A 13176-nucleotide genomic window follows, 5' to 3' on the forward strand; every position below is an offset into this window, starting at 1 on the left:
GTTTGTATCTTAAGCTTTCTTGGCTTCTGTGATTCCAAAAACGTTGACTGCTGACATTTTTCTTTTGACCAGTGTCTCTTAAGTTTAGTTGTGCTGTCTCCAAGGGAAGGTGACGTGTCCTGTAGAACTTCTGTGTAGATTATGTTTCCCCTTCTCAAGCCTCACTTCCGCCCAAGAGCACACTTGTCAGAGCTTCCCAGGGCTTGCTCACGCCGGAAATCCCGGGTACCTGTGAAAAACGTCTGTCCGTTGCTTATCTGCGGTGGCTGTGGTGTCAATTTGAGGACTAAGGTGCATCTAATTCAGGCCATGGTTTTTCTGATCACTTGCTATGCATCTGAGAGATAGACAATGAATAAGGTTGACAGAAGAAGAATTGAAGCCTTTGAGCTGTGGTGTTAGAGAAGAGCACTGAGCATCCCATGGATGGCCAAGAGAACAAACAGAAATGTCTTGAGAGGGTGCAGCTGGAATGCTCTTTGGAGACAAGAGTAAGGCTTCACTTCACATACTTTGGGCATGTAGCTGTTGTTGTTGTTATATGCCATCAAGTCACTGAGACTCATAGCGACCCTATGTGCAAAAGTCTTAAACCCTGCTCTGTCCTGTGCCAACCTCATTGTCTCCAACATACCTATTCCCACTACCCCAATCACTGAATCAATCCATCTTATCGAAGGTTTTCCTCTCCTGTGTTATCCCTCCATTCTCCCAAACATGATGTTCCTTTCCAAGGAGGGACCACCCTCCTTGCAACATGCCCAAAGTATGTCAGACGAAGCTTCAGAATCCTTAACTCCAAGGAGCAGCCTGGCTTCACCCTCTCCAAGACAAAGCTGTTTTTTTCCTAGTAGTCCCTGGTATACTCAAAACTCTTCTCCAGCACCACAGCTTAAAGGCATCAATTCTCTTTCGATCATCCCTAGTCACTGTCCAGCTCTCCGATGCATAGCATGCAATTACAAAGACTGTAGCCTGGATCAGGCTCACCTTAGTCTCCAGCCTGATGCCGTTGCTCTTCAGTACTCTGGAGAGGTCCCTAACAGCTGACTTTCCCAATGCAATTCGTCTTTTGATTTCCTGGCTGCTAGTACCAAGAGTGTTGACTGTGGAGAAAAGCAAACTAAAACCGTTATCTCAATCTCTTCACCATCCATACTGATGATGGTTCAGTGGTGAGAATCTTTATTTTCTTGATGTTGAGCTTCATTCCATATTGAAAGCTGCAGTCTTTGACTTTCTGCAGCAAGTGCTTCAGGTCCTCCTCAGTTTCAGCAGGGTTGTGTCATCTGCAGAACACAGGTTGTTGAATCTTCCACCAATCCTGATGCCACATTCCTCCTTATACAGCCCAGCATCCTGGATGATCTGTTCTGCATACGGACTGAAAAGATATGGAGAGAGAATACATCCCTGGCGTATACCCTTGCCAATTTTGAACCATGCAGTGTCTCCTTGCTCTGTTCTGATGACTGCTTCTTAGTCCAAGTATAGGTTTCACATAAGCACAGTCAAATGTTCTGGGATTCCCAATCTTCTCAGAGTCAGCCACAGCTTGTTGTGATCCACATAGTCAAAAGTCTTTGCAAAGTCAACGAAGCACAGATAGACATTCATCTGGTGCTCTCGGCTTTCTGCCAAGATCCATCTAACATTAGCTACAATATCCCTAGTACCACGACCCCTTCTAAACCCAGCCTGCACATCTGGCAGTTCTCTGTTGACATGCTGCTCCAGTCATTTTTGGATAATTTTCAGTATAATCTTGCTTGCAGGTGATATTAGCGATATTGTTCGATAATTTCCTCACTCTGTTGGGTCACCTTTCTTTGGAATGGGAACAAATATCGATCTCTTCCAGTCAGTTGACCAACTGGCTGTCCTCCAGATTTCTTGGCACAACTTAGTGAGCACATCCAGGGCCACGTCTGTTTGTTGAAATATGTCAATTGGTATGCCGTCAATCCCTTGGGCCTTGTTTTTTTTCCAATTCTTTCAGAGCAACTTGAACTTTCTCCTTCATCACTACAGGCTCTTGCTCATATTTTACTTCATGAAATTCTTCTGTGTCAGTCAATTCCTTCTGGTACAGTGACTCTGTATACTCTTTCCATCTTCTTTTAATGTTTCTTAGATCGTTTAACACTGTACCCAAAGCATCCTTAAGTATTATCACTCATGTCTTGAATTGTTTTTCAATTCCTTCAGCTTAGGAAATGCTGAGCAAGTTCGGCCCTTTTGATTTTCTGGCTCCAGCTCTTTGCACATTTCATTATACTATCTTGATTTGTCATCCTGAGCTGCCCTTTGAAATTTTCTGCTCAGCTCTTTAATTTCTTGATTTCTTCCTTTAACTTTGGCTTCTTGGTGCTCTAAGGCAATATTTAGAGTCTCGTCTAACATCTATCTTGGTCTTTTCTTCCTCTTCAGCCTTTGTAATGATCTTTTGCATTCTTATTGATTTCTGTCTACAAGAGTTGACAGAAATCTTCCATTTCCTCCTCTTTGGCTCTAGTTGTCATGTCTTGTGCATATATTTGAATGATAATGGTATTCCCTGGACTTCTTTGTATGCATATGGATATTATCCTGTCACTGACCACATTGTATTTCATGATGGATCTAGAAATGATTTTTTAAAAATTATTAATCCAACCCCATTTTTTTCTCACCTATTTATCCCTGGCATAGTAGATTATATGATCATCTGATTAAAAATGTCCCATGCCAAGCCATCTCATTTTGCCAATACCTAGTATGTCAATATTTATGCATTCTGTTTCTTTCTTAACAATGTCCAATTTTCCTACCTTCATGCTTCTCACATTCCACATATCTGAGATCTCAGCTTCAATCACCATGTCTGCCAGTCTAAGTGCTAGTCTAAGTGTGCTCTATTGCACACAGAGTTTTCAAAGGCCTTTATTTCGGAAGTGGCTATGAGGGGCTATTCCTTGGAGAAGGACATGACGCTGGGAAGGGAGAGGAAGACTCTCAACCAGGTGGACTGACACAGTGACTACTGCAATGGGCCACTGTGCATCAGGAAGTGTGAGGATGGCACAGGACAGAACTAAGTTCAGGTATTTTGTTCATGGGGTCACTGAGTTGTACTCGACTTTGATGGCACCTGACAACAACAATGATGGCAAGTGCTGGACTGCTAACCAAAAGGCCAATGGTGTGAATTTACCAGCAGCAATACAGGAGAAAGTTCAGACAATCTGCTTCTGTTCGGATCTATAGTCTTAGAAGTCTGAGGTTGAGTTACTGCAAGTTGGAATTGCTTTGACAGTGGCGGGTTGAGTTTTCCACATTTTTTTTGGTGCAATGCTGTGCTTAGTTCTCTGGCCTGTGAGGAAAGCCCTCATTAACTTTACTACATGGAAACCAAGAGCCCAGACATTGTCACCTGCTTCAACAGAGTTTTCTGGTGCATATAAGAGGCCCAAAGCTTTAATTAAGAATTGTTCAATGGGTAGGATACTAGGGAAAATTATATTAGAGACTAAACAGAAATCAATATATGTGAGGAAGCAGGAAAAGCAGTGATCCCACCCTCAGATCTGCTTCTTCATCAGGTCTTCCCACCCCTGGCCCATAGATCCTCGTCCTACCTCAATTGCCCTCATGTCACACTTGAGCCCTGGTTCCCTCTCATTCTTATTCATTTTAATAGACTGTAATGCCTCATTGTTTGACATCTGTCTTGTCTTTCCAACAAGGATCCAAACACTTTTAGGTCTCAGAACTTGGCATTTATCCTTCCACCAGTCCCAGGGTATTTGGCTCTGCCCTGGGCACACAGTAGGTACTCTGTAACTTTTGAGTGACTCAAAGTAGGGAGTAGGCTCATGGCAAAGGAGAGCCTTCATTTCATGCTGGCTGATTTAGTAGAGGTAAGTGTGCCATCTGTCACATATATACATTCTGAATCTAGAAGAATGTATTAGTTGCTTTTTGGAAACTTTCTTACTGTGTTCCTGTCTTACAAAATGGAGTCCCAACTATACTATATCATCCTAAGGAGAAAATGACAAGCTCAAGAAGTGAGTGTATCAGAGGGAAATGTAGGAGATGGAAGCAGGAACTTCAGGAGTTGAGGTTTGTGTCCAGGGCCAGCTGCCATGGCTGGGCAGCAAAATTTTGTTCTGTGGTTTTGCTGCAGCCTATATATTGATGCAGCCAAATGAATTCCCTTCTTTGCAACCTGACCTCCTTCTTACTGTGAAATGATCTCATTTCAAGACTAACCACAAGAGGTTTGGCTGGGCACCCAGCATGCCTTGTGCCGGGCATCTGCAAATCTTCATGCAAAGTACACAGGTTTTTTTCTCCCTGAAGATAGTAAATAAATTGTGTCCAGAGAAATCTTGGAAAGGTCTGCTCTCTGCCATGAGGGGAAAAGCAAAGCAATCATTCTCCCCACCCTCACAACCATCATCTGCCGTGCCTCTTGAATGTTAAGGCTTAAGTCGCTTTTAATTTTAGATCAGGAACAATCTGATTTGGGGCCAAGGTCTTTTTTCATTGTCCTTCAAAATGTATTAAGCTGTGGTGTTTTTCCACCTCCAGTCTGCTCTGTTTCAGTTTCTTGGGAGCCAAAAGCAGAAGCTCCATCAAGAATCCGACCTTGAATGCTAGAGTGAGACAGAGAACTTTACAAAAAGTATCCTCTTGCTGTAGACAGGAAGTCTAACAGCTATGAGAGAGAGAGAGAGAGAAGGGAGGGGGGAGAAAGACACACACACAGAGACACACAGGTACACAAACAGACAATGGCTCATCCACATGTGTTGGGTCATCTGTCATCTGCTTGGGTAGTTGAGTACTCATCACCATCCTTGGCAAACGTGCCAATACTTCCATGTCTACCCAGGCAAATAACCAGGTACAAAGGCACTAGATGGAGCTCCAAGAGTCCCAGGTCACTGGTGCCTTCTTTTCAGCCTCACTCTTCTGTGCCTCCTTTTTCAATTCTTGTTAACAGACCCCTTCCCAGACTGGCCTGTTTCCCTGGTCAATAGCATCTTGAAGAGCAAGTAGAACATTCCTTGCAAACATGACAAAGGGACCAAGCATTAGGCAAGAGGAGATACCAAAGCCTGGATTTCACACTAGGTTTTGTAGGCAAACCGCACAACCAGGTCTGTGGAGTCCAAGGATGTCTGCTTATGTCCAGAAAGCCCGTCCAAGATGAGTTGAACAAACACAGTGGAGCTGAGAACATAAGAACCTGTTTTTCTCTGTTATCTTGATTTCAACATTCAATCTACTTGATTTGACACCGCACCTCAGATTTTGCACCTTCAAACTCTTTGCCAGCTCAGCAGACATGTATGATTTCAGACTTTGGCCCATTCCAGACAATCTCATCTGCAGTTACTAAGCTAGGTCCTGCAATAAGACCACAGAGAAGCTCATTTAGACTTGGTCTCTTAAATCAGATTAATTCTTCATGAAAATGGAACTGGCTCAGAGGCAAAACACCTATAAGTTGTGTAAAAATCTGTTGAAGCTTTTTTGTTGTTGGTGGGTTTTAGTTGTTCCTTTCTGCTGAAACTTTTGCTTAAACTGTTGGTCAGAGGAGCCAGTCTTTGGAAAACCACATCATGCTTGGAAAGTTAGAGGGTCAATGACGGAGAGGAAGACCTTCAACCAGATAAATTTGACATGGTGACTCAAGTATGTCAGAGATAACAAAGATGACAGAAGATAGGGCAGAGGTCAGATCTGTTCTTTATAGGGTCACAGTGAATATAGTCACCTTGATGGTACATAACAACAACAGTCCCTGACAAGAAGAAATCATGTAGGAAGAGGAAAAATTAATAGGGAGAGGATGGAAAAGGGGAGAGTTTAATTCTAAACCACTGCTGGGCCCTTTGGGGTTCTAGAATATGAGGTATTAGGAAAATGACAAAGTATTTATATTTTCCACTTCCCTTAGCTCCAGAAGCTCTTGGGAGCATATGGCAGGGTTGTTGGTGAACAAGATCCCATGCATCAGTTTTATCTTCTTCAGACTGTGCATTTCTGGTTGTATTCGGCAGTTTTTTTACACCTTGGACTAGCGCTTCTAAGCTTGATCCCAGTTTCTCTCTTATGAATGTTATGGTTTGGGGCTTTACTCTCAGGTCTCTAATCCACCTTGAGTTGATTTTTGTGTATAGTGTGAGATGTAGATCCTGTTTCCGCTTTCTGCAGGTGGAAGTTCAATTTTGACAGCACCATTTGTTGAAGAGGTTATCATTTCCCCATTTAATAGCTTTTTAGTTCCTTGTTAAATATTAGTTGACCGTAGATAGCTGAGTCTATTTCTGGGTTCTCAGTTCTATTCCACTGGTCTATGTGCCTGTCATTGCACCAGTACAATGCTGTTTTGGTTACTACTGCTGTGTAGTAGGTTTTGAGGTCAGAAAGTCCTATGCCTCCAACCTCATTTTTGTTTCTCAGAAGTGTTTTGCTTATTCAGGATCTCTTGCCTCTCCAAATAAATTTGTTAATTTTCCTTTCAATCTCCTTGAAAAATGAACTTGGTACCTGGATTGGGATTGCATTGAACATGTAGATTGCTTTTGGTAGGATTGTCATTTTCACCATATTGAGTATTCCTCTCCACGAACAGGGCACATATTCCCATTTCTTTAAATGTCTTATTGTGTCTTTCAGAAACACTCTGTAGTTTTCTTTGCATAGGTCTTTTGTATCTCTAGTTAGATTCACTCCCAAGTATCTCAATTTGTGGTTGGCTATTGTAAATGGTATTGCTTTCTTGATTTCCTTCTCTGAGTTCTCTTTGTTACTGTAGAGGAATCTTATTGATTTTTGGATATGGATCTTATATCCTGCAACTCTACTAAATTGGCCTATTAACTCTAATAGTTTTTTGGTTGAGTCTTTGGGGTTTTCTGTGTACACTATCATATTATATGCATGTGGCAACAATTTAACCATCTCTGTGCTGATCTGGATGACTTTTAATTCCTTCTTTTGTTGTAGTGACCTAGCAAGCACTTCCAATACAATATTGAAAAGTGACAGTGGCCATCCATGTCTGGTTCCTGTTTGCAAGCAAAATGCTTTTAGTCTTTCTCCACTGAGAATGATGTTGGCTCTTGGTTTTGCGTATTTCCTTTTCACTATGTTTAGGAAATTCCCTTCTATTCCAATTTTGCTGAGTGTCTTTATCAGGAAGTGGTGTTGGATTTTGTCAAAAGCCTTTTTGCATCAATTGCTAAGATCATATGGTTCTTGTTATTTACTTTGCTAATATAATGAATGACATTGATTGTTTTTCCTTTGTTGAACCATCATCACATACCTGTTATGAATCCCACTTGGTCATGATGAATTATTTTTTAATGTGCTTTTGGATTCTATTGGCTAGGATTTTGTTAAGTATTTTTGCATCTATATTCATGAGAGATATTGGTTTGTAGTTCTCTTTCTTGGTAATTTCTTTGCCTAGTTTTGGTATTAGCATTATATTTGCTTCATAGAATGACTCTGGAACTATTCCTTCTTTCCTCGTTCTTGATCCTTTATTTGAACTGGTAAATTGTTTCACAGAGGCTTTCCTCAGCAAACTTCATTAGACTCAACATGAAGTAGTGGAAAGGGCAGTGGGACACAGAGACATGGAGATAGTCTCCACTTCAACCTCCAGTAGCTCAATATAGGCCCATTACTCTTTTCTACGGGGTCACAACCTTCATTCTGTGTGATAGTGGTATCATTTCGGGAAGGTCTACTTGAATCTTGCTCCCTAAGCTCACCGATGGTGAATATTCTACTTCAGGATACATCTCTCCTGTGTACTATTTTGATTGTTGGTGTTGCTGTTAGGTACTGTCAAGTCAGATCCAACTCATAGTTGACCGTCCAGTGGGTTTTCAGAGATAGCAACTTCCACAAGAGAAGTTTGCCTAACTTTCTTCTGTGAAGCAGCTGGTGGATTCAAACCACAAGCCTTTGTGTTGGCAACACAACTCCTTAACCCTATGCCATCAGAGCTCCATAGAATTTTTTTCCCTCTGTACACCAGTGGCCATAACAGCATTATTTACCATTGCAAGAACATGGAAACACAACCGAGTGGATTGAGAAACTGTGGTGCAGTCACACAATGGGACTCTATGCAACACTCAAAAGAAACAATTTCAAAAATTACTACATTAACTTGGGAGAGACTCAATCTCATAAGGATAAATACTGCATAAGATCATAAGTGTAAAAATAGAATGACTCATCTAATTTATAATTAGATATTTTGGTTAATTCTCCTAATCTAAAAATGTCACAGATTCAACTTTTCAAAATTATGTCAATTTTATCAGTAAGGGTTAGTTAGGTTATGCTACATGTTGTTATAAGGTGCCATCCAGTATGACTCATAGTGACAGACATTAATAATAGACATGAACCCTGCTCTATGCCGTGCCATCCTCATTGTGTCAATCCTCTGTGTTGGAGATCTTCTTCCACTTCACTGATCCTCCATCTTTCCAAGCACGATGCCCTGTTCCAAGGAATAGCCTCACCTATATAAATGTTCAAAATATGAAAGATAGTGCTCCTTAGAATTTTGGTTGCTCTTGTTGTTATGTGCCGTCAAGTTGCCTGCAACTCATAACGACCCTATATATAGCAGCTCTGAATCCTACCCTGTCCCGAGCCAGTCTCACTCTAACACACCTACCCCCATTGCCCTAGTTACTGTATCAATCCATCTCATCTGGAGTTTTCCTCTCTTGTACTGTCCCTCCACGCTTACTAGTATGATGTCCTTCTCTAAGCACGTCCCTCCTGGCCACAAGTCCAAAATATGTGAGACAGAGTTTCAAAATCCTTGCCTCCAAGAAGAAACCTGGTTTCACCCTCTCCAAGACAGGCCTATTTATTTTCTTGGTGGTCTACGGTATAGTTAAGACTCTTCTCTAGTACCACAACTCAAAGGCATCAATTCTTCTTCTTCTATCATCCTTAGTCATTATCCAGCTCTCTGATGCATAGCAAGTAATTGCGAAGACCATGGCCTGGATTAGGTGCACCTTAGTTTCTAGACTGACATCATTGCTTCTCAGTACTCTGGAAATGTTCCGGATTTACCTAGTGAAACTCGGCTTTTGATTTCCTGACTGCTGATGCCAAAGTGTTGATTGTGGAGCTGAGTAAGCTGTAACTGTTAACAATCTCAACCTCCTCTCCATCCATCATGTATTCCTTGACGGTTAATGTGTTTTTGAGGGCAAATGTACAATTCTCTTCTGTATCACAGAGTTTTAGTTAAGATTTCTCCTAAAGGATCTTTTGTGCCTTATTTTCTTCTTTTTCTTAGCCAATTCACTCTTCTTGGGGAATGAACTCTCAAAGTCCCTATACTATACCCTAGCTTCTGATTTTCTTCAAAAGTAACATCTGTCATTTACCCAACAAATACTTACCGAAAGTCTCTTATATTGTAGGCCTATGTATTATTCAGCTATTACTGCAATAAGAAGTAATCTCAAAATAGCAATGCCTTTCATCATTAGTGTTTTAACTTTACCTGCTCCAGGTCTACAAGTGGTCTGAGCGAGATAGCTTCTTCTTCATGGTTAAGTTCAAGTCACCTTCATAGATCATCATTTCAGATGTCAAGAGGAAACTATAGTCACCATGGAAAGTCATTCTTGTGACAGAAGACAAGAGTCACAAGAAACCAAGCTAAAGTATGCAGGCAGATTTAAAATATACTTTATTCACACTAACACACTACTAGTGACAGTGAGTCACTGAACCAAGTTAAAAGTCAAAATGATAGAAAATACTCTACCCAAAGTTAAACCACATCAATGGCAGGAAAGAAGAAAGAATTGTGAACAAGTAATATAATACTAAAGAGTTAAGACTTTCATGAAATTTACAGTTCATGGTTGTTGTTAATCTGCATAACGCAAGTTGTTGGTGAGTCTTCCTCTCATTCTGATGCCACATTTCTCCTCGTAAAGACGAGCCTCCGGAATAATCTATTCTCCATACAGATTGAAAAGAGATGGAGACAAGATGCATCCATGATGCATTCCTTTCATGACAAAACCTTGCTTGCCAAAACTGAGGAGGCATCTACTGTAGAAGGTCAAGGACTGCAGTCTTCAAAATGCATTGAAGTTCAACATCAAGAAAACAAAGATTCTCACCACTGTGCCATTTGGCAGCACCAAGATAGATGGAGAAGATATTAACAATTTCAGCTTGCTCAGGTCCAAAATCAACATTCTTGGCACTAGCAGCCAGGAAATAAAAAAGACAAATTGGATTAGGAAAGTCTGCTATCAGGAATCTCTGCAGAGTACTAAAGAACAAAGATGCCAGTCTAAAGACTAAGGTACTCCTGATCCAGGCCATGATCTTTACAACTATTGCTGCATATTAGAGAGCTGGACAATTACTAAGGGCAACAGAAGAAGACTCAATGCCTTTGAGTTGTGGTGTTGGAGAAGAGTATTGAACATACCATGGACTGCTAAGATAACAAACAGATTTGTCCTGGAAAAGGTGAAACCAGGTTGCTCTCTGGAGCAAGAATTTTGAGGCTCCATCTCACATACTTTGGGCATGTTGATGGAAGGGACCAGTTCTTGGAGAAGGAAGTCGTACTTAAAAGGGTGGAAGTTCAGCACAGGAGAGGAAGACCCTGGATGAGGTGGATTGACACGGTGACTGAGGTCAAAGGAGCAGATGTGTCAGAGACAATGAGATTGGTTCAGGATAGGCCAGGGTTCAGAACTACTGTGCACAGGGTCAATATCAGTGAACTCGACTCAATGACACATAACAATAACAACACAGTTATTATTGTTAGGGCCTGTTGAGCTGGTTTTCACTCATAGCAACATGATGTAATATACTACAACTGTCCCACAGGATTTCTAGGCTGCATTGTTTATGGGAGCAGATCACTAGGTCTTTCTACTGTGGAGTTTCTGGGTTGGGTCAAACAGCCAACACTTTGGTTAATTGTATAACTGTCAGGCTATCAAGTCTCCTTAGTCCAATATGGAAGCCAGATGCTAACCATGAAAACAAGATAATGCATATATAATGAGTTGCAATAAACTTTATGAAAAGTAGTATGAGGAACCTAACTTTAAATTGAGTAGTCTGATAAAGCCTTAGTTGTGTTACTAGGTGCCATCAAGTCAAGTATGACCCCATAAACAACAGATCTGAACTCTGTCTTTTCCGGCGCCAACTTCACCATCTCTGACACGCTTGAGCCCATGTGTTGCAGTCCCTATGTCTATCCATCTAGTTGAAGGTATTGCTCTCTTTCACTTACCCTCTATCTCTACAATTATAATGCTCCTTTCCAAGGAATAACCTCTCCTAAAAACATACCCAAATTATTTGAGACAAATTTTCACCATCCTTAACTCGAATCAACACTCTGGATAAACTTTCTCCAAGACATATCTGTTTGTTCTTTTGACACTCCATGATATATTTAGCACTCTTCTCTGACACCACAGTTCAAAGACATCAGTTCGTCTTTGGTCATCCTTGTTCGCTCTCCAGTTCTTAGCAGCATAACAAGTGATTGAAAAGACCATGGCCTGAATAAGGCACACTTTAATCCTCAAACTAATATCATTGCTCCTCAATAATTTCAGTAATCTTCTCCAACACCACAGTTCAGGGGCATGGATTCTTCTTCTGACAACCTTAGTCTTATTCAGCTCTCAGATGTGTACCTGATTTGGTTTGGTTTTTTTTTTTTTTTTTATGTAGGTAGGTACCATCAAGTCAAGGATGACCCATGATGACCCCATGAACAACAGATCTGAACCCTGTCCTATCCTGTGCCATCCTCACATTTCCTGACATATTAGAATGAATTGTGGCAGTCACTGTGTCAATCCACCTGGTTAAGGGTCTTCCTTTGCTTCACCAACCCTCCACCTTTTCCAGTACCATGTTCCTCTCCAAGGAATAGCCTTTCCTAGCAACCTGCCCAAAGTATGTGAGACAAAGCTTTATCATCTTTGCCTCCCAAAAGGACTCTGGATGCACCCACTCCAAGACATGCTTATTCTTTTGGCAGTCCATGGGATGTTCAACACTTTTCTCCAACACCACAGCTCAAAGGAATCAATTCTTCTTCTGACATCCTTTTTCACTGTCCAGCTCATAGATAGTAAGTGATCAGAAAGACCACGGCCTGAATCAGATGCATCTTAGTCCTCAAACTGACATCATCACTCCTCAATAATTTGGAGAGGCCCTTAACTGCAGACTTTACCAGTACAGTGTATCTCCTGATTTCCTGAATGCTGGTGTCAAGGGTGTAATTTTGAATCCAAATAAGATGAAGTTGTTGATAGTTTCAATCTTTTCTCCATCTATTGTGATGTTGCCTAATTGGTCCAGTGGTAAGAATCTTTGTTTTCTTGATGTTGAGATGCAATCTGTAGTGAAGGCTATATTCTTTGATTTTCTGCAACAAGTGCTTCAAGTCCTCCTCACTTTCAGCAAGCAAGGTTATACCATCTGCATAATGCAGGGTATTGATGAGTCTTCCTCTGATCTTGATGCCACATTCCTCTTCATGAAGTCCAACTTCTCAAATAATTTGCTCAGCATACAGATTGAGTAGGTATGGAGAGAGAATAAAACCTGATGCATTTCCCTCTTAATTTTAAACCATGTAGTGTTTCTTTGCTCTGTTCATATAACAGCCTCCTACTCTGGGTATAGGTTTTGCATAAGCACAGGTAAGTGCTCTCAGATTCCCATTCTTCTCAATTTTAGCGATAATTTGTTATGATCCACAAAATCAATGCCTTTGCATAGCCCGTAAAGTGTAAATAGACAATCTTCTGTTACTCTTTACTTTCAGCCAGGATCCACCTGGCATCAGTAATAATATCTCTGGTGCCACAATCTCTTCTAAATCCTGCTTGAACTTCCTGCAATTCTCTATATACTGTTTTAGCCTCTTTGAATGACTGTCAGCAGTAACTTGCTTGCATATTATATTAATTATATTGTTCAATAGTTTCCACATTCTGTTGGATCATCTTTCTTGGGAATGGAAACCAATATGGACATCTTCGAATTTATTGGCCAGACAGACAGTTGTCCTCCAAATTTCCTGGCGTGGGCTAATGAGAGCATCCAGGGCTACATCTGTTA

Source organism: Elephantulus edwardii, unplaced genomic scaffold (assembly GCF_000299155.1).
Source record: "Elephantulus edwardii isolate Elephantulus edwardi_28Jun2011 unplaced genomic scaffold, EleEdw1.0 scaffold00174, whole genome shotgun sequence".
Lineage (NCBI taxonomy): Eukaryota > Metazoa > Chordata > Mammalia > Macroscelidea > Macroscelididae > Elephantulus > Elephantulus edwardii.